The sequence below is a fragment of the Arachis stenosperma genome, chromosome 1 (assembly GCF_014773155.1).
Source record: "Arachis stenosperma cultivar V10309 chromosome 1, arast.V10309.gnm1.PFL2, whole genome shotgun sequence".
NCBI classification, from domain to species: Eukaryota; Viridiplantae; Streptophyta; class Magnoliopsida; order Fabales; family Fabaceae; genus Arachis; species Arachis stenosperma.
The window spans coordinates 19,490,554-19,513,251 of NC_080377.1; the positions used below are offsets into that span (position 1 = coordinate 19,490,554).

General features: G+C 38.8%; 2 non-coding genes across 2 annotated transcripts; both read right to left on the minus strand.

Annotated features, from left to right (window-relative positions):
• Positions 1-2,975: 2,975 nt before the first annotated feature.
• Positions 2,976-3,083, minus strand: LOC130951776 (small nucleolar RNA R71). Its single transcript, XR_009074090.1, has one exon. It is a non-coding gene; the product is annotated as a small nucleolar RNA R71 (small nucleolar RNA).
• A 13,836-nt stretch (positions 3,084-16,919) lies between these two features.
• Positions 16,920-17,027, minus strand: LOC130955863 (small nucleolar RNA R71). Its single transcript, XR_009076931.1, has one exon. It is a non-coding gene; the product is annotated as a small nucleolar RNA R71 (small nucleolar RNA).
• Between the last annotated feature and the right edge of the window lie 5,671 nt (positions 17,028-22,698).

Below are 22,698 nucleotides of genomic sequence, written 5' to 3' on the forward strand. Positions count from 1 at the left end.
GGAGGCTGGCCATTCGGCCATGCCTGGACCTTATCACTTATGTATTTTCAACGGTGGAGTTTCTACACACCATAGATTAAGGTGTGGAGCTCTGCTGTTCCTCGAGTATTAATGCAAAGTACTATTGTTCTTCTATTCAATTCATGCTTATTCTTATTCTAAGATATTCATTCACACATAAGAACATGATGAATATGATGATTATGTGACACTCATCACCATTCTCACTTATGAATGCGTGATTGACAACCACTTCCGTTCTACATGAAGATAAGCTTGAATGTATATATCTTGGGTTTCTAATCAACGATTCACATTGACTCCCCTCTGACAATAGGGCATCTGAATCCGAGATTAGAGTCTTCGTAGTATAGGCTAGAATCCATTGGCAGCATTCTTGAGATCCGAAAAGTCTAAACCTTGTCTGTGGTATTCCGAGTAGGATCTGGGATGGGATGACTGTGACGAGCTTCAAACTCGCGACTGTAGGGTGTGGTGACAGACGCAAAAGGATAGTAAATCCTATTCCTACACGATCAAGAACCAACAACTGATTAGCCATACGATATCTGTGCATGGTATTTTTCATCCGAGACGAGCAATCCGACAGTTGATTAGCCTTACAGAAACCGTAGAGGACCATTTTCACTGAGAGGACGGGAAGTAGCCATTGACAACGGTGACACCCAGCATACATCTTGCCATAGAAAGGAGTCAGAAGGATTGGATGAAGGGAGTAGGAAAGCAGAGATTCAAGAGGGATAAAGCATCTCCATACACTTATCTGAAATTCCCACCAATGATTTACATAAGTATTTCTATCTTTATTTTCTGTTTATTTATCTTTTAATTATTAAAACTCCATAACCATTTGAATCCGTCTGACTGAGATTTACAAGGTGACCATAGCTTGCTTCAAGCCGACAATCTCCGTGGGATCGACCCTTACTCACGTAAGGTTTATTACTTGGACGACCCAGTGCACTTGCTGGTTAGTTGTACGAAGTTGTAAGAAAGAGTGATATTACAATTGTGCGTACCAAGTTGTTGGTGCCATTGAGATCACAATTTCGTGCACCAAGTTTTTGACGCCGTTGCCGAGGATTGTTTGAGTTTGGACAACTGACGGTTCATCTTGTTGCTCAGATTAGGTAATTTTATTCTTGTTTCAACCTTTATTTTATTTTCAAAAAGTTTTCAAAAATCTTTCAAAATTTTTCTTTGTTTTCGTTTTTCCAAAAGGTAATTTTTGAAAAAATCCATTTTTTTAAAAATCTTAAAAACCAAAAATATTTTGTGTTTCTTGTTTGAGTCTTGAGTCAAATTTTAAGTTTGGTGTCAATTGCATATTTTTAATTTTCTAAAAATTTTTTCGAAAAGTTCATGCGTTGCATTCTTCATGATCTTCAAGTTGTTCTAAGTTTGGTGTCTTGCATGTTTTTCTTTTCTTGAAAATTTTTCAAAAATAAGTTCTTGATGTTCATCATGATCTTCAAAGTGTTCTTGGTGTTCATCTTGACATTCATAGTGTTCTTGCATGCATCATTGGTTTTGATCCAAAATTTTCATGTTTTGGGTCATATTTGTGTTTTTCTCTCTCATCATTATAAATTCAAAAAAAATATCCTTTCCTTATTTTCCTCATAAATTTCGAAATCTTTGGGTTGACTTAGTCAAAAATTTTTAAAATAAGTTGTTTCTTGTTAGTCAAGTCAAGATTTCAATTTCAAAAATCCTATCTTTTCAAAATCTTTTTCAAAAATCGAATCTTTTTCATTTTTTTATTATTTTCGAAAATTTTTTAAATTGATTTTCAAAATCTTTTTCTTAATTTTATTTCATAATTTTTGAAAACTTTACTAACAATTAATGTGATTGATTCAAAAATTTGAAGTTTGTTACTTTCTTGTTAAGAAAAGGTTCAATCTTTAATTTCTAGAATCATATTTTTAAGTTTCTTGTTAGTCAAGTAATCAATTTTAATTTTTTTAAAAAAAATCAAATCTTTTTCAAAAAATTACTTTTCAATCATATATTTTTATTCACATCTTTTTCATATCTTTTCAATCATATCTTTTTCAAATCATATCTTTTTCAAAATCAATTTCAAAAATCTTTTCTAACTAACTAATTGACTTTTTGTTTGTTTGTTTCTTATCTTTTTCAAAACCACCTAACTACTTTTCTATCTCTAATTTTCGAAAATCACTAACCATTTTTCAAAAATAATTTTCGAAAACTCCTCTCTCTCATCTCCTTCTATTTATTTATTCATTTACTAACACTTCTCTTCATCTAAAAAAAATTTCGAACACTCTCTTCTCTTTTGTGTTCAAATTTTTCTCTCCTCCTTCTTCTATTCTTTTCTTCTTTTACTCACATAAAGGAATCTCTATACTGTGACATAGAGGATTCTTCTTCTTTTCTGTTCTCTTCTTTTTCATATGAGCAGGAGCAAGGACAAGGACATTCTTGTTGAAGTAGATCCTGAACCTGAAAGGACTCTGAAGAAGAAGTTAAGAGAAGCTAAAGCACAACAATCCAGAGAAAACCTTATAGAGAATCTAGAAAAAGAAGGAGACATGGCCGAACCTAACAACAATGCAAGGAAGATGCTTGGTGACTTTACTGCACCAAATTCCAACTTACATGGAAGAAGCATCTCAATCACTGCCATTGGAGCAAACAATTTTGAGCTAAAGCCTCAATTAGTTTCTCTGGTGCAACATAATTGCAAGTTTTATGGACTTCCATCAGAAGATCTTTTTTAGTTCATAACTGAATTCTTGGAAATCTGTGATACTATTAAGACCAATGGGGTTGATCCTGAGGTCTACATGTTTATGCTTTTCCCTTTTGCTGTAAAAGACAGAGCTAGAGTATGGTTGGACTCTCAACCTAAAGATAGCCTGAACTCTTGGGATAAGCTGGTCACGGCTTTTTTAGCCAGGTTCTTTCCTCCTCAAAAGCTGAGTAAGCTTAGAGTGGATGTTTAAACCTTCAGACAGAAATAAGGTGAATCCCTCTATGAAGCTTGGGAGAGATACAAGCAACTGACCAAAAAGTGTCCTTCTGACATGCTTTCAGAATGGACCATCCTGGATATATTCTATGATGGTCTGTCTGAATTGTCTAAGATGTCATTGGCCCATTCTGTAGGTGGATCTATTCACCTGAGGAAAATGCCTGCAGAAGCTCAGGAATTTATTGACATGGTTGCAAATAACCAGTTCATGTACACTTCTGAAAGGAATCCTGTGAATAATGGGACGCCTCAGAGGAATGGAGTTCTTGAAATTGATGTTCTGAAAGCTATATTGGCTCAGAACAAAATATTAACTCAACAAGTCAATTTGATTTCTTAAGAGTCTGAATGGATTGCAAAATGCATCCAGCAGTACTAAAGAAGCATCTTCTGAAGAAGAAGCTTATGATCTTGAGAACCCTACAATGGCAGAGGTGAATTACATGGGTGAAGCTAAAGAGAGAACTTTTGCATGGTCTAGAATTCAGAATAAATTCCCGTTACAAGTATAGCTTCTAAACCAACAAGAGTCATTTCTTACAAACGTTTTGGTTGTCACAAGTAACAAACCCAATAAAAATAATTAACCGAAGTATTCAAACCTCGGGTCGTCTTCTCAAGGAATTGCAGGGAAGTATGATTTATTATTGGTTATGGAAAAGTATATTTTGGGGTTTTGAAAAGGGTTGAACAAGTAATGTAAAATAACAAGTCGTTAAAATAATAACTAATAAAGCTTTTGGCAAGTTATGAGAACTGGAGGTCCTATCCCGGTTATTCTTATCAATTGTGATGAGAATTAGATTTTTCTCCCACTAAGTCAACTTCTAACTATGAAGGTAAGTCAAGTGGATGAATTAATTTAGATTCCTCAGGTCCTAGTCTTTTCTTGGGAAAGGCTAGAGTTATTGGAACTCGAATTAATTCTTGAAGAATTCCAATTTTCAGTCAACAATGAGTTTGATAACTCAAGAGTTACCAATTAATCAACCAAAGCCAAAAGGGAAGAAAATCTACTCGAATGAAAATAAATTGGATAAAGCTAAAGCATCCATAACAGATAAGTCTGAAATACCTCAATTTATATTAAATAAAGAAAATCCTAACATGAATGGCTCATAAGCCAAATAGGCAACATATGTAATACAAGCATTAAAGTTTCTGAAAATAAAAGAGAAATATAAATAAAAGGAATATTAAACCTGATGAAGAGTTGAAATCCTAAATCCTTTAAGAGGAATCCTAATCCTAAATCCTAAGAGAGAGGAGAGAACCTCTCTCTCTAAAAACTACATCTAAAACCTAAAATTGAATTATGATTTGATATAAATTGATGTCCTGAGTCTCTGCATATTCCCGGACTTTAATATGTGTTTCTGGGCCGAAAACTGGGTTGAAATGCGGCCCGGAATATGTGCCAGCGACTTCTGTAATTCTACAGATCACGATCGTCACGTGTTCGTGTCACTCAGCATTTCTCATACCACGCGTGCGCATCGTCCACGCTTTCGTGTCGTTCGTGCAGTTTCCAATCCGCGCGATTGCGTCAGGCACGCGAGCGCGTCATGGTAATTCCTTCTATTTTGCGCGGTCGCGTGAGCCATGTGACCGCGTGACTTCTCGCTGGTCATCTCCTCAATTCCTTGTGTTCCTTCCATTTTTGCATGCTTCCTCTTCATTCCTTACGCCATTCCTGTCCTATGAAGCCTGAAACACTTAACATACAGATCACGGCATTGAATGGTAAGAAGGAAGATAAAAATATACAACAAAAAGGTCCTTAGGAAGCAAGTTATTAATCATGGGATATTTTTAGGAAGGAATTGTAAATACATTCAAATCATATGAATAAGTGGGTGAAAAGCTTGATAAAACCACTCAATAAAACACAATATAAACCATAAAATAGTGGTTTATCAATCTCCCCACACTTAAACATTAGCATGTCCTCGTGCTAAACTCAAGGAGACTAAATAAATGAGTAGGGAAAGGCAATACTCATGCAATGCAACCTATGAATGTGAATGCAACTACATGCTAAAATGATTCTACCTACTTGGTGAAAAAGTAAATAAATCTTTCAAGAATAAATTTGAGCTAGATTTTACTAATTCAAATCACACAATAAAAGACAAGTAAACTTGTAAGAAGATAGCTCATGAAAGCAGGGAATATAGAATCAAGCGTTGAACTCTCACTGGTAGTGTATATCACTCTAGTCTCTCTAGTGTATAGGGTAATCACTCTACTCTTTCCTAGTCATGCTTTTTAAACCTTGTTCTTCATCCAACAGATCAACAAATATTTAATGTATACATACAAACATCATGAGGTCTTTTTCAAGGTTGTAATGGGGCTAAGGTAAGGGTAAGGGTATATATATAAGGCTAAGTGAGCTAAGTAATTGAACCCTTGATTAGTCTAGGATCTCACCTAACATATACATACTTTATACAATTTAAAATGCTTTACCTAGCTACCCAAATTTTTCCTACTTTTGTATTGCATGCTCATGTATCAAACTTATTTTTGAATTTTGTCCCATGTGCATTGATTTTTTTTTATTTTGCATTTGGGATAATATAATTTTTTTGTATCCCCTTATTTAATTACTTAATAACATTTTTTTATTTTTTTGTTTTTTTTTGCGTGGTCTAGAATTCAGAATAAATTCCCGTTGCAAGTATAGCTTCTAAACCAACAAGAGTCATTTCTTACAAACGTTTTGGTTGTCACAAGTAACAAACCCAATAAAAATAATTAACCGAAGTATTCAAACCTCAGGTCGTCTTCTCAAGGAATTGCAGGGAAGTATGATTTATTATTGGTTATGGAAAAGTATATTTTGGGGTTTTGAAAAGGGTTGAACAAGTAATGTAAAATAACAAGTCGTTAAAATAATAACTAATAAAGCTTTTGGCAAGGTATGAGAACTGGAGGTCCTATCCCGGTTATCCTTATCAATTGTGATGAGAATTGGATTTTTCTCCCACTAAGTCAACTTCTAACTATGAAGGTAAGTCAAGTGGATGAATTAATTTAGATTCCTCAGGTCCTAGTCTTTCCTTGGGAAAGGCTAGAGTTATTGGAACTCGAATTAATTCTTGAAGAATTCCAATTTTCAGTCAACAATGAGTTTGATAACTCAAGAGTTACCAATTAATCAACCAAAGCCAAAAGGGAAGAAAATCTACTCGAATGAAAATAAATTGGATAAAGCTATAGCATCCATAACATATAAGTCTGAAATACCTCAATTTATATTAAATAAAAAAATCCTAACATGAATGGCTCATAAGCCAAATAGGCAACATATGTAATACAAGCATTAAAGTATCTGAAAATAAAAGAGAAATATAAAGTAAAAGGAATATTGAACTTGATGAAGAGTTGAAATCCTAAATCCTTTAAGAGGAATCCTAATCCTAAATCCTAAGAGAGAGGAGAGAACATCTCTCTCTAAAAACTACATCTAAAACCTAAAATTGAATTATGATCTGATATAAATTGATGTCCTGAGTCTTTGCATGTTCCCAGACTTTTTCTGGGCCGAAAACTGGGTTAAAATGTGGCCCGGAATCTGTACCAGCGACTTCTGTAATTCTGCAGATCACGCTCGTCACGCGTCTGCATCGTCCACGCGTTCGCATCATTCAACATTTCTCGTACCACGCGTGCGCGTCGTCTATGCTTTCGCGTCGTTCGTGCAGCTTCCAATCCGCGCAGTTGCATTAGGCACGCGAGCGCGTCACGGTAATTCCTTCTATTTCGCGCGGTCGCGTGAGCTATGCGACCGCGTGACTTCTCGCTGGTCATCTCCTCAATTCCTTGTGTTTCTTTCATTTTTGCATGCTTCCTCTTTATTCCTTATGCCATTCCTGCCTTACGAAGCCTGAAACACTTAACATACAGATCACGGCATTGAATGGTACAAAGGAAGATAAAAATATACAACAAAAAGGTCCTTAGGAAGCAAGTTATTAATCATAGGATATTTTTAGGAAGGAATTGTAAATACATGCAAATCATATGAATAAGTGGGTGAAAAGCTTGAAAAAACCACGCCACTAAGGATAGCAGAATGGGCGTTTAACACCCAGTCTGGCACTATTCTGGGCGTTAAACGCCAGAAACAAGCACCAGACTGGCGTTAAATGCCAGAAACAGGCTACAATCTGGCGTTAAATGCTAGAAACAGGTTGCAGCCTGGCATTTAACGCCAGGAAAGGAATAAAAGCTGGAATTTAACGCCAGAAACAAGTAGTAATCTGGTGTTAAACGCCAGGATTGCACAGGAATGGCATTTTGTACACCTAATAGGAGCAGGGATGATACATCCTTGACCCCTTAGGATCTGTGGACCCTACAGGATCCCCACCTATCCTACCCCTCTCTCTCTCTTACTCACCAATCAAATCATATCATCTTTCCTATATTCTCTTCACCAATCACCTCTATATCTCTTTCCCAAAAACCCCACCTACCTCACTTTAAAAATTCAAACACTTTTCCCTCCCAAAACCCAACCCTAATGACCGAAACCCAACCCTACCCTCACCCCTATATAAATCCCTCACCACTCCTTCATATTCACACAACACAACCACCTTTCCCCCCTCTTGACCGAATCACATATCTCCCTCCATCTCCTCCATTTTCTTCTTCTTTCCTTTCTTTCTTTCTTCTTTTGCTCGAGGACGAGCAAACCTTTTAAGTTTGGTGTGGTAAAAGCGTTGCTTTTTTATTTTTCTATAACCATTTATGGCACCTAAGGCCAGAGAAATCTCTAGAAAGAGGAAAGCGAAGGCAAAAGCTTCCACCTCCGAGCCATGGGAGATGGAGAGATTCATCTCAAAGGTCCATCAAGACCACTTCTATGAAGTTATGGCCAAGAAGAAGGTGATCCCTGAGGTCCCTTTTATGCTCAAGAAAAATAAGTATCCAAAGATCCGACATGAGATCCGAAGAAGAGGTTGGAAAGTTCTTACCAACCCCATTCAACAAGTCTGAATCTTAATGGTTCAAGAGTTTTATGCCAATACATGGATCACTAAGAACCATGATCAAAGTATGAACCCGAATCCAAAGAATTGGCTTACAATGGTTCAGGGGAAATACTTAGATTTCAGTCTGGAAAATATAAGGTTAGCGTTCCACTTGCCAATAATGCAAGAAAATGCACGCCCCTACACTAGAAGGGTCAACTTTGATCAAAGGTTGGACCAAGTCCTCATAGACATATGTGTGGAAGGAGTTCAATAGAAAAGAGACTCAAGAGGTAATCTGGTTTAATTGAGAAGACCGGACCTTAAGCCTGTGGCTAGAGGATGGTTGGAGTTCATCCAATGCTCCATCATTCCCACTAGCAACAGATCTGAAGTGACTATGGATCGGGCCATCATGATCCACAGCATCATGATTGGGGAGGAAGTGGAAGTTCATGAGATCATACCTCTAGAACTCTACAAGGTGGCTGACAAGTCATCCACCTTGGCAAGGTTAGCTTTTCCTCATCTCATTTGTCATCTATGCAATCTAGCTGGGATTGACATAGAAGAAGACGTCCTCATTGAAGAGGACAAGCCCATTACTAAGAAAAGGATGGAGCAAACAAGAGAGCTCATTCATAGACCTCAACAAGAGCATGAGGAGGATCCTCATGAAGAAATCCCCGAGATGCCTCAAGGGAAACAATTTTCTCCACACAACTATTGGGAACAACTCAACACCTCCTTGGAAGGCTTGAGTTACAATATGGACTAACTAAGAGTGAAGCACCAAGAGCACTCCATCATTCTCCATGAGAATAGAGAAGATCAAAGAGCTATGAGGGAGGAGCAACAAAGGCAAGGAAGAGACATAGAGGAGCTTAGGCGTTGCATTGGTTCTTCAAGAGGAAGACGCCACCCTCACTAAGGTGGACTCATTCTTTAATCTCCTTGTCTATTTATTTTTTGTTTTCGGTTTTTGAGCTTCATGTTTGTCTATGTTTGTGTCTTCATTACATGATCATTAGTGTCTAGTGTCTATGTCTTAAAGCTATGAATAATTCCATGAATCCTTCACCTCTCTTAAATGAAAAATGTGCTTAATTACAAAAGAACAAGAAGTACTTTGATTTCGAACTTTATGTTGAAATTAGTTTAATTAGTTTGATGTGGTAGCAATACTTTTTGTTTTCTGAATGAATGCTTGAACAGTGCATATTTTTTATAGTGAAGTTTTTGAATGCTAACATTGTTGGCTCTTGAAAGAATGATGAACAAAGAGAAATGTTATTGATAATCTGAAAAATCATGAAATTGATTCTTGAAGCAAGAAAAAGCAGTGAAAAAAGGCAAAAAAAAAAAGAAAAAAAAGAAAGAAAAAGAAAAAGCAAGCAGAAAAAGCCAATAGCTCTTTAAACCAAAAGGCAAGGGTGGTGCACAAAATTGTGATCATCAATGGCGCCATCAACATGGTACGCTCAATTGCAATCTCAACTCTTTATCACAACTTTGCACAACTAACCAGCAAGTGCACTTGGTCGTCCAAGTAATAAACCTTACGCGAGTAAGGGTCGATCCCACGGAGATTGTTGGTATGAAGCAAGCTATGGTCACCTTGTAAATCTTAATCAGGTAAATTCAAATGGTTATGAATGATATATGAATAAAGCATAAAGATAGAGATACTTATGTAATTCATTGGTGAGAATTTCAGATAAGCGAATGGAGATGCTCAGTCCCTTCCGTCTCTCTGCTTTCCTACTGTCTTCATCCAATCCTTCTTACTCCTTTCCATGGCAAGCTGTATGTTGGGCATCACCGTTGTCAGTGGCTACAGTCCCGTTCTCTCAGTGAAAATGTTCAACGCACCCTGTCACGGCACGGCTAATCATCTGTCGGTTCTCAATCAGGTTGGAATAGAATCCATTGATTCTTTTACGTCTGTCACTAACGCCCAGCCTTCAGGAGTTTGAAGCTCGTCACAGTCATTCAATCATTGAATCCTACTCAGAATACCACAGATAAGGTTTAGACCTTCCGGATTCTCTTGAATGCCGCCATCAATTCTAGCTTATACCACGAAGATTCCGATTAAGGAATCCAAGAGATAAACATTCAAGCCTTGTTTGCTTGTAGAACGGGAGTGGTTGTCAGGCACGCGTTCATAAGTGAGAATGATGATGAGCGTCACATAATCATCACATTCATCATGTTCTTGGGTACGAATGAATATCTTGGAATAAGAACAAGCTGAATTGAATAGAAGAACAATAGTAATAGCATTAATACTCGAGGTACAGCAGAGCTCCACACCTTAATCTATGGTGTGTAGAAACTCCACCGTTGAAAATACATAAGAACAAGGTCTAGGCATGGCCGAATGGCTAGCCTCCCAATACATGATCAAAAGACTCCAAATGATCAAGGATCAAAAGATTCAAAGATCTAAAGATCTGATCTAAGAACTAGATGTCCAAAGATGATCCTATGATCAAAAAATGATCCAAAGATGAAAATACAATAGCAAAAGGTCCTATTTGTAGAGAACTAGTAGCCTAGGGTTTACAGAAATGAGTAAATGACATAAAAATCCACTTCCGGGCCCACTTGGTGTGTGCTTGGGCTGAGCATTGAAGCATTTTCGTGTAGAGACTTCTCTTGGAGTTAAACGCCAGTTTTTGTGCCAGTTTGGGCGTTTAACTCCCATTCTTGTGCCAGTTCCGGCGTTTAACGCCGGGCAGTTTTGAGCTGATTTGGAACGCCGGTGTCTACCTTCCAACGCCGTTGAGAGCGCGCCAATTGGGTATCTGTAGCTCCAGAAAATCCACTTCGAGTGCAGGGAGGTCAGAATCCAACAGCATCTGCAGTCCTTTTCAGTCTCTGAATCAGATTTTTGCTCAAGTCCCTCAATTTCAGCCAGAAAATACCTGAAATCACAGAAAAACACAAACTCATAGTAAAGTCCAGAAAAGTGAATTTTAACTAAAAACTAATAAAAATATAATAAAAACTAACTAAAACATACTAAAAATATACTAAAAACAATGCCAAAAAGCGTACAAATTATCCACTCATCACAACACCAAACTTAAATTGTTGCTTGTCCCCAAGCAACTGAAAATCAAATAAGATAAAAAGAAGAGAATATGCAATGAATTCTAAAAACATCTATGAAGATCAGTATTAATTAGATGAGCGGGGCTTTTAGCTTTTTGCCTCTGAACAGTTTTGGCATCTCACTCTATCCTTTGAAATTCAGAATGATAGGCTTCTATAGGAACTCAGAATCCAGATAGTGTTATTGATTCTCCTAGTTGAGTATGATGATTCTTGAACACAGCTACTTTATGAGTCTTGGCCGTGGCCCAAAGCACTCTGTCTTCCAGTATTACCACCGGATACATACATGCCACAGACACATAATTGGGTGAACCTTTTCAGATTGTGACTCAGCTTTGCTAGAGTCCCCAATTAGAGGTGTCCAGGGTTCTTAAGCACACTCTTTTTGCCTTGGATCACAACTTTATTTTTTTTTCTCTTTTTTTTTTCATTTTTCTCCTTTTTTCTTTCTTTTTCTTGTTTTTTTTTTTTGAATATTCACTGCTTTTTCTTGCTTCAAGAATCATTTTTATGATTTTTCAGATCCTCAGTAACATGTCTCCTTTTTCATCATTCTTTCAAGAGCCAACTATTCATGAACGACAAATTCAAAAGACATATGCACTGTTTAAGCATACATTCAGAAAACAAAAGTATTGCCACCACATCAAAATAATTAATCTGTTATAAAATTTAAAATTCATGCAATTCTTCTCTTTTTTAATTAAGAACATTTTTTATTTAAGAGAGGTGATGGATTCATAGGACATTCATAACTTTAAGGCATAGACACTAAGACACTAATGATCACAAGACACAAACATAGATAAACATAAGCATGATTTTTCGAAAAACAGAAAAATAAAGAACAAGGAAATTAAAGAACGGGTCCACCTTAGTGATGGCGGCTTGTTCTTCCTCTTGAAGATCTTATGGAGTGCTTGAGCTCCTCAATGTCTCTTCCTTGCCTTTGTTGTTCCTCTCTCATGATTCTTTGATCTTCTCTAATTTCATGGAGGAGGATGGAATGTTCTTGGTGCTCCACCCTTAGTTGTCCCATGTTGGAACTCAATTCTCCTAGGGAGGTGTTGATTTGCTCCCAATAATTTTGTGGAGGAAAGTGCATCCCTTGAGATATCTCAAGGATTTCATGATGAGTGGGATCTCTTGTTTGCTCCATCCTTTTCTTAGTGATGGGCTTGTCCTCATCAATGGGGATGTCTCCCTCTATGTCAACTCCAACTGAATAACAGAGGTGACAAATGAGATGAGGAAAGGCTAACCTTGCCAAGGTAGAGGACTTGTCCGCCACCTTATAAAGTTCTTGGGCTATAACCTCATGAACTTCTACTTCTTCTCCAATCATGATGCTATTAATCATGATGGCCCGGTCTATAGTAACTTCGGACCGGTTGCTAGTGGGAATGATTGAGCGTTGGATAAACTCCAACCATCCCCTAGCCACGGGCTTGAGGTCATGCCTTCTTAGTTGAACCGGCTTCCCTCTTGAATCTCTCTTCCATTGGGTGCCCTCTTCACAATGACTGTGAGGACTTGGTCCATCCTTTGATCAAAGTTGACCCTTCTAGTGTAAGGGTGTTCATCTCCTTGCATCATGGGCAAGTTGAATGCCAATCTTACATTTTCCAGACTAAAATCTAAGTATTTCCCCCGAACCATTGTAAGGCAATTCTTTGGGTCCGGGTTCACACTTTGATCATGGTTCTTGGTGATCCATGCATTGGCATAGAACTCTTGAACCATCAAGATTCTGACTTGTTGAATAGGGTTGGTAAGACCTTCCCAACCTCTTCTTCGAATCTCATGTCGAATCTCCGGATATTCACTCTTTTTGAGTTTGAAAGGGACCTCAGGGATCACCTTCTTCAAGGCCACAACTTCATAGAAGTGGTCTTGATGCACCCTTGAGATGAATCTCTCCATCTCCTATGACTCGGAGGTGAAAGATTTTGCCTTCCCTTTCCTCTTTCTAGAGGTTTCTCCGGCCTTGGATGCCATAAATGGTTATGGAAAAACAAAAAGCAATGCTTTTACCACACCAAACTTAAAAGGTTTGCTCGTTGATGAGCGGATAATTTGAACGCTTTTTGGCATTGTTTTTAGTATGTTTTTAGTATGATCTAGTTAGTTTTTAGTATATTTTTATTAGTTTTTAGTTAAAATTCACTTTTCTGAACTTTACTATGAGTTTGTGTGTTTTTCTGTGATTTCAGGTATTTTCTGGCTGAAATTGAGGGACCTGAGCAAAAATCTGATTCAGAGACTAAAAAGGACTGCAGATGCTGTTGGATTCTGACCTCCCTGCACTCGAAGTGGATTTTCTGGAGCCACAGAAGCCCAATTGGCGCGCTCTCAACGGCGTTGGAAAGTAGACATCCTGGGCTTTCCAGCAATATATGATAGTCTATACTTTGTCCAAGATTTGATGGCCCAAACCGGCGTTCAAAGTCACCTTCAGATTTCCCAGCGTTAAACGCCGGAACTGGCACAAAAGCTGGCGTTTAACTCCAAGAAGAGTCTCTACACGAAAAATGCTTCATTGCTCAGCCCAAGCACACACCAAGTGGGCCCGGAAGTGGATTTTTATGTCATTTACTCATCTTTGTAATCCTTAGGCTACTAGTTCCCTATAAGTAGGACTTTTTACTATTGTATTTGACATCTTGAGATCTTTGAATCTTCTGATCTTTAGGTCTTTTGATCACTTTGGGAGGCTGGCCATTCGGCCATGCCTAGACCTTGTTCTTATGTATTTTCAACGGTGGAGTTTCTACACACCATAGATTAAGGTGTGGAGCTCTGCTGTACCTCGAGTATTAATGCAATTACTATTGTTCTTCTATTCAATTCAGCTTGTTCTTATTCCAAGATATTCATTTGCACTCAAGAACTTGATGAATGTGATGATTATGTGACGCTCATCATCATTCTCACTTATGAACGCGTGATTGACAACCACTGCCGTTCTACAAGCAACAAGGCTCTAATGTTTATCTCTTGGATTCTTTAACTGGAATCTTCGTGGTATAGGCAAGAACTGATGGCGGCATTCAAGAGAATCCGGAAGGTCTAACCTTGTCTGTGGTATTCTGAGTAGGATTCAATGATTGAATGACTGTGACGTGCTTCAAACTCCTGAGGGCGGGGCGTTAGTGACAGACGCAAAAGAATCACTGGATTCTATTCCGGCCTGATCGAGAACCGACAGATGGATAGCCGTGCCGTGACAGGGTACGTTGAACATTTCCACTGAGAGGATGGGAGGTAGCCACTGACAACGGTGAAACCCTTGCATAAGCTTGCCATGGAAAGGAGTAAGAAGGATTGGATGAAGACAGTAGGAAAGCAGAGAGACGGAAGGGACAAGCATCTTCATACGCTTATCTGAAGCTCTCACCAATGATATACATAAGTATCTCTATCTTTATCTTTATGTTTTATTCATATATCATCTATACCCATTTGAGTCTGCCTGACTAAGATTTACAAGGTGACCATAGCTTGCTTCATACCAACAATCTCCGTGGGATCGACCCTTACTCGCGTAAGGTTTATTACTTGGACGACCCAGTGCACTTGCTGGTTAGTTGTGCAAAGTTGTGTTTATGCCACGGTATTGAGCACCAAGTTTTTGGGGCCATTACTAGGGATTATTTGAGTTGTGAAAAGTAGTGATCACAATTTCGCACACCAAATTTTTGGCGCCGTTGCCGGGGAATTAAATGTCCTAACCACAGTTTCGCATTTGTTCCCTGCAATAACAGTGCCAAGTTTTGATCCGGCAACAACACCAAGTTTTTGGCGCCGTTGCCGGGGATTGTTTCGTGTATGGACAACTGACGGTTCATCTTGTTGCTTAGATTAGGTGTTTTTCAGAATTCTTAAGAATAAGTTCTAGAGTTTCATGATGATCTGTTGAAATCTGGCTGGCTGAGAAGCCATGTCTAATCTTATTGGACCGAGGTCTCAACTGATCATCACAAGAGCTTGTTGATTTCTATCAATCTTGCTATTGGAGCAATGATCTGCTAAGGCTTGGCTGGACATTGGCCATGTCTAGTGTTTTGGACCGAAGCTTTCTTTGAAAGCTTGGCTGGCTGTGAAGCCATGTCAAATTCCTGGACCGAAGTCTTAGACTAGCATTGCAATGATTCCTGGAATCCAAATTGAGAATTCTGAAACCTTCATTTTCTATTTCCATATAATTTTCGAAAAAGCACAAAAAAATTTCAAAATCATAAAAAAAAAACCAAAAATATTTTATGTTTCTTGTTTGAGTCTAGTGTCTAATTTTAAGTTTGGTGTCTTGCATGCATTGTTTATTTGATCTTGGTTCTATTTTCAAGTCAATAGTACAGGAAACTGAAGATTCAGAACATGCAACAGAGGAATTACACAGAAAAAGCTGGGCGTTCAAAACGCCCAGTGAAGAAGGACAGACTGGCGTTTAAACGCCAGCCAGGGTGCCTGGTTGGGCGTTTAACGCCCAAAAAGGTAGTGCATTGGGTGTTAAACGCCAGAATGTGCACCATTCTGGGCGTTTAACGCCAGGATGGCACAAGAGGGAAGATTTTGTTTTCAAAATCAATTTTTTTTCAAGTTTTCAAAGTTTTTCAAAATCAAATCTTTTTCAAATCAAATCTTTTCAATCAAATGTTTTCAAAATCAATTTCTTTCCTTTTTCAAAGATACTTGCTATCAATTAATGATTTGATTCAACATTTCAAGTATGTTGCCTTTTCTGTTGAGAAAGGTTTAATGTCTGAATCATATCTTTTCTTGTTAGTCAAGTCATTATTTTTTTTTAAATCAAATCTTTTTAAATTGTTTTTCAAATCATATCTTTTCAATCATATCTTTTCTTTAAACCATAACTTTTCAATCAAATCTTTTTAATCACATCTTTTTCAAAATAGTTTTCAATCATATCTTTTTAAATTCTAATTTCAAAATCTTTTTCAAAAATTACTTGATTTCTTTTCCACTCTTGGTTTTCGAAAATCAATTAAAGTTTTCCAAAATGTTTTTAAAATCTTTTTAAGTAATTTTCGAAAAATCTCTTCCCCTCTTCTCACATCCTTCTATTTATGGAGTACCACTCCTCCTCAATGCACAATTCGAACTCTATCTCACTAAGTTCGAATTCTTCTACCTCTTTCTTCTATTATTCTGTTCCTCTGACACCTCAAGGAATCTCTATACTGTGACATAGAGGATTCCACATTTTCTTGTTCTCTTCTCTTTCATATGAGCAGGAACAAAGACAAAGGCATTCTTGTTGAAGCTGACCCTGAACCTGAAAGGACCTTGAAGCGAAAGCTAAGAGAAGCTAAGGCACACTCTCTACAGAGGACCTAACAGAAATCTTCAAAGAAGAAGACATGGCAGCCGAAAACAACAACAATGCTAACAATGCAAGGAAGGTGCTGGGTGACTTTACTGCACCTACTCCCGACTTCTATGGGAGAAGCATCTCTATCCCTGCCATTGGAGCAAACAACTTTGAGCTTAAGCCTCAATTAGTTTTTCTAATGCAACAGAATTGCAAGTTCCATGGACTTCCATTGGAAGATCCTCATCAGTTCTTAGCTGAATTCTTGCAAATCTGTAACACTGTCAAGACTAATGGGGTTGACCCTGAGGTCTACAGACTTATGCTATTCCCTTTTGCTGTAAGAGACAGAGCTAGGACATGGTTGGACTCACAACCTAAAGAAAGCCTGGACTCATGGGAAAAGCTAGTCAATGCCTTCTTGGCAAAGTTCTTTCCACCTCAAAAATTGAGTAAGCTTAGAGTGGAAGTCCAAACCTTCAGACAGAAGGATGGAGAATCCCTCTATGAAGCTTGGGAAAGATACAAACAATTGATCAGAAAATGTCCTTCTGACATGCTTTCTGAATGGGGCATCATAGTATTTTCTATGATGGTCTCTCTGAACTATCCAAGATGTCTTTGGATATCTTTGCTGGAGGATCTCTTCATCTGAAGAAGACGCCTGCAGAAGCTCAAGAACTAATTGAAATGGTTGCAATCAACCAATTCATGTACACTTCTGAAAGGAATCCTGTGAACAATGGGACAAGTCAGAAGAAAGAAGTTCTTGAGATTGATACTCTGAATACCATTCTGGCTCATAACAAAATATTGATTCAGCAAGTCAATTTGATTTCTCAAAGTCTGTCTGGAATGCAAAATGCACCAAGCAGTACTAAGGATGCTTCATCTGAAGAAGAAGCTTATGATCCTGAGAACCCTTCAATGGAAGAGGTGAATTACATGGGAGAACCCTATGGAAACACCTATAATTCTTCATGGAGGAATCGTCCAAATTTCTCATGGAAGAATCAAGAGAGACCTCAACAAGGTTTCAACAACAATAATGGTGGAAGAAACAGGTTTAGCAATGGCAAGCCTTTTCCATCATCTTCTCAGCAACAGACAGAGAATTCTAAGCAGAGCCACTCTGACTTGGCAACCATGGTCTCTGATCTAATCAAAACCACTCAAAGTTTCATGACTGAAACAAGGTCCTCCATTAGGAATTTGGAGGCACAAGTGGGTCACCTGAGCAAAAAAGTTACTGAACTCCCTCCTAGTACTCTTCCAAGCAATACAGAAGAAAATCCAAAAGGAGAGTGCAAGGCCATCAACATGGCCAAATTTGGAGAGGAAGGAGAGGAAGTGAATGCCACTGAGGAAGACCTCAATGGGCGTGCACTGACCTCCACTGAGTTCCCTAATGAGGAACCATGGGAATCTGAGGCTCAAAATGAGACCATAGAGATTCCACTGGACTTACTTCTGCCATTCATGAGCTCTGATGAGTATTCTTCCTCTGAAGAGGATGAATATGTCACTGAAGAGCAAGTTGCTAAATACCTTGGAGCAATCATGAAGCTAAATGACAATTTATTTGGAAATGAGACTTGGGAGAACAAAGCTCCTTTGCTCACCAAAGAACTGGATGACTTGTCTAGGCAGAAATTACCTCAAAAGAGACAAGATCCTGGGAAATTTTCAATACCTTGTACCATAGGCACCATGACCTTCAAGAAGGCTCTGTGTGACTTAGGGTCAAGTGTAAACCTCATGCCTCTCTCTGAAATGGAGAAGCTAGGGATCTCTGAGGTACAAGCTGCAAGAATCTCACTAAAGATGGCAGACAATTCAAGAAAACAAGCTTATGGACTTGTAGAGGATGTTTTGGTGAAGATTGAAGACCATTACATCCTTGTTGATTTCATAGTCCTAGAGACTGGGAAGTGCATGGATGAATCCATCATCCTTGGCAGACCCTTCCTTGCCACAGCAAAGGCTGTGATTGATGTTGATAGAGGTGAACTGATCATTCAAGTGAATGAAGAATCCTTTGTGTTTAAGGCTCAAGGATATCCCTCTGTCACCATGGAGAGGAAGCATGAAGAGCTTCTCTCAAAACAGAGTCAAACAGAGCCCCCACAGTCAAACTCTAAGTTTGGTGTTGGGAGGCCACAACCAAACTCTAAGTTTGGTGTTGAACCCCCACATTCAAACTCTAAGTTTGGTGTTGGGAGGTTCCAACATTGCTCTGAGCATTTGTGAGGCTCCATGAGAGCCCTCTGTCAAGCTACTGACATTAAAGAAGCGCTTGTTGGGAGGCAACCCAATGATTATATTTTATCTATTTCCCTTTGTTATTTTATGTTTTTTTGTAGGTTGATGATCATAAGAAGTCACAAAATCAATTGAAAAAAGCAAAAACAGAATGAAAAACAGGAAGAAAAATAGCACACCCTGGAGGAAGAACCTACTGGCGTTCAAACGCCAGTAAGGCTAGCAGATGGGCGTTTAACGCCCAGTCTGGCACCATTCTGGGCGTTTAACGCCAGAAAGGGGCACCAGACTGGCGTTAAACGCCAGGAAAGGGCAAGAACCTGGCGTTAAACGCCAGAAATGGGCACCAGCCCGGCGTTTAACGCCAGAATTGGCTAAAAACACATTTTTGCATGCCATTTGGTGCAGGGATGACTTTTCCTTGACACCTCAGGATCTGTAGACCCCACAGGATCCCCACCAACCCCACCACTCTCTCTTTTCTTCACCCATTCACCAATCACCTCAACACCTCTTCCCCAAAAACCCTTCACCTATCAAATCCCATCTTTCTCTTCACCACTCACATCCATCCTTCATAAAACCCCACCTACCTCACCATTCAAATTCAAACCACTTTCCCTCCCAAACCCACCCATAATGGCCGAACCACACAACCTCCTCCATCTCCTCCATTTTCTTCTTCTTCTACTCTCTTCTTTCTTCTTTTGCTCGAGGACGAGCAAACCTTTTAAGTTTGGTGTGGTAAAAGTATTGCTTTTTATTTTTCATTAACCATTTATGGCATCCAAGGCCGGAGAAACCTCTAGAAAGAGGAAAGGGAAGACAAAAGCTTTCACCTCCGAGTCATGGGAGATGGAGAGATTCATCTCAAGGGTGCATCAGGACCACTTCTATGAAGTTGTGGCCATGAAGAAGGGTCAACTTTGATCAAAGGTTGGATCAAGCCCTCGTAAACATTTGTGAAGAGGGCGCTCAATGGAAGAGAAACTCAAGAGGGAAGCCGGTTCAACTGAGAAGGCATGACCTCAAGCTCATCACTAAGAAAAGGATGGAGCAAACAAGAGACCCCACTCATCATGAAATTCTTGAGATACCTCAAGGGATGCACTTTCCTCCACAAAACTACTGGGAGCAAATCAACACCTCCCTAGAGAATTGATTCCAACATGGGACAACAAAGGGTGGAGCACCAAGAACATTCCATCCTTCTCCATGAATTAGAGAGGATCAAAGATCATGAGAGAGGAGCACAAAGACAAGGAAGAGACATTGAGGAGCTCAAGCACTCCATAAGACCTTCAAAAGGAAGAACAAGCCGCCATCACTAAGGTGGACCCGTTCTTTAATCTCCTTGTTCTTTATTTTCTTATTTTTCGAAATTTTCATGCTTATGTTTGTCTATGTTTGTGTCTTATGATCATTAGTGTCTTAGTGTCTATGCCTTAAAGTTATGAATGTCCTATGAATCCTCACCTTCTTAATAAACAATGTTCTTAATTGAAAAAGATAAGAATTGCATGAATTTTGAATTTTATAAAAGTTTAATTATTTTGATGTGGTGGCAACACTTTTGTTTTCTGAATGTATGCTTAAACAGTGCATATGTCTTTTGAATTTGTGGTTCATGAATGTTGGCTCTTGAAAGAATGATGAAAAAGGAGACATGTTACTGAGGATCTGAAAAATCACCAAAATGATTCTTGAAGCAAGAAAAAGCAGTGAATACAAAAAAAAAAAGGAGAGAAGGAGAAAGACGAAAAAAAAAAGAAATAAAGTTGTGATCCAAGAGTGTGCTTAAGAACCCTGGACACCTCTAATTGGGGACTCTAGCAAAGCTGAGTCACAATCTGAAAAGGTTCACCCAATTATGTGTCTGTGGCATGTATGTATCCGGTGGTAATACTGGAAGACAGAGTGCTTTGGGCCACGGCCAAGACTCATAAAGTAGCTGTGTTCAAGAATCATCATACTTAGCTAGGAGAATCAATAACACTATCTGGATTCTGAGTTCCTAAAGAAGCCAATCATTCTGAATTTCAAAGGATAGAGTGAGATGCCAAAACTATTCAGAGGCAAAAAGCTAAAATCCCCGCTCATCTAATTGATACTGATCTTCATAGATGTTTTTGGAATTCATTGCATATTCTCTTCTTTTTATCTTATTTGATCTTCAGTTGCTTGAGGACAAGCAACAATTTAAGTTTGGTGTTGTGATGAGCGGATAATTTGTACGCTTTTTGGCATTGTTTTTAGTATGTTTTTAGTATGATCTAGTTAGTTTTTAGTATATTTTTATTATTTTTTAGTTAAAATTCACTTTTCTGGACTTTACTATGAGTTTGTGTGTTTTTTTGTGATTTCAGGTATTTTCTGGCTGAAATTGAGGGACCTGAGCAAAAATCTGATTCAGAGACTGAAAAGGACTGCAGATGCTGTTGGATTCTGACCTCCCTGCACTCGAAGTGGATTTTCTAGAGCTACAAAAGCTCAATTGGCGCGCTCTCAACGGCGTTGGAAAGTAGACATCCTGGGCTTTCCAGCAATATATGATAGTTCATACTTTGCCCAAGATTTGATGGCCCAAACCGGCGTTCAAAGTCACCTTCAGATTTCCCAGCGTTAAACGCCGGAACTGGCACCAAAATGGGAGTTAAACGCCCAAACTGGCACAAAAGCTGGCGTTTAACTCCAAGAAGAGTCTCTACACGAAAAATGCTTCATTGCTCAGCCCAAGCACACCCAAGTGGGCCCGGAAGTGGATTTTTATGTCATTACTCATCTTTGTAATCCTTAGGCTACTAGTTCCCTATAAGTAGGACTTTTTACTATTGTTTTGACATCTTGAGATCTTTGAATCTTCTGATCTTTAGGTCTTTTGATCACTTTGGGAGGCTGGCCATTCGGCCATGCCTAGACCTTGTTCTTATGTATTTTCAACGGTGGAGTTTCTACACACCATAGATTAAGGTGTGGAGCTCTGCTGTACCTCGAGTATTAATGCAATTACTATTGTTCTTCTATTCAATTCAGCTTGTTCTTATTCCAAGATATTCATTTGCACTCAAGACTTGATGAATGTGATGATTATGTGACGCTCATCATCATTCTCACTTATGAACGTGATTGACAACCACTGCCGTTCTACAAGCAACAAGGCTCTAATGTTTATCTCTTAGATTCTTTAAACCGGAATCTTCGTGGTATAGGCAGAACTGATGGCGGCATTCAGAGAATCCGGAAGGTCTAACCTTGTCTGTGGTATTCTGAGTAGGATTCAATGATTGAATGACTGACGTGCTTCAAACTCCTGAGGGCGGGGCGTTAGTGACAGACGCAAAAGAATCACTGGATTCTATTCCGCCTGATCGAGAACCGACAGATGGATAGCCGTGCCATGACAGGTGCGTTGAACATTTCCACTGAGAGGATGGGAGGTACCACTGACAACGGTGAAACCCTTGCATAAGCTTGCCATGGAAAGGAGTAAGAAGATTGGATGAAGACAGTAGGAAAGCAGAGAGACGGAAGGACAAGCATCTTCATACGCTTATCTGAAGCTCTCACCAATGATATACATAAGTATCTCTATCTTTATCTTTATGTTTTATTCATATATCATCTATACCCATTTAAGTCTGCCTGACTAAGATTTACAAGGTGACCATAGCTTGCTTCATACCAACAATCTCCGTGGGATTGACCCTTACTCGCGTAAGGTTTATTACTTGGACGACCCAGTGCACTTGCTGTTAGTTGTGCAAGTTGTGTTTATGCCACGGTATTGAGCACCAAGTTTTTGGGGCCATTACTAGGGATTATTTGAGTTGTGAAAAGTAGTGATCACAATTTCGCACACACTCGTCCTCGAGCAAAGAAGAAAGAAGAGTAAGAAGAAGAAATAGAGATGGAGATGGCTTTGTGGTTCGGCCAAAGGGGGAGAAGTATGTTTAGGGTGTGTGAAAATGAGG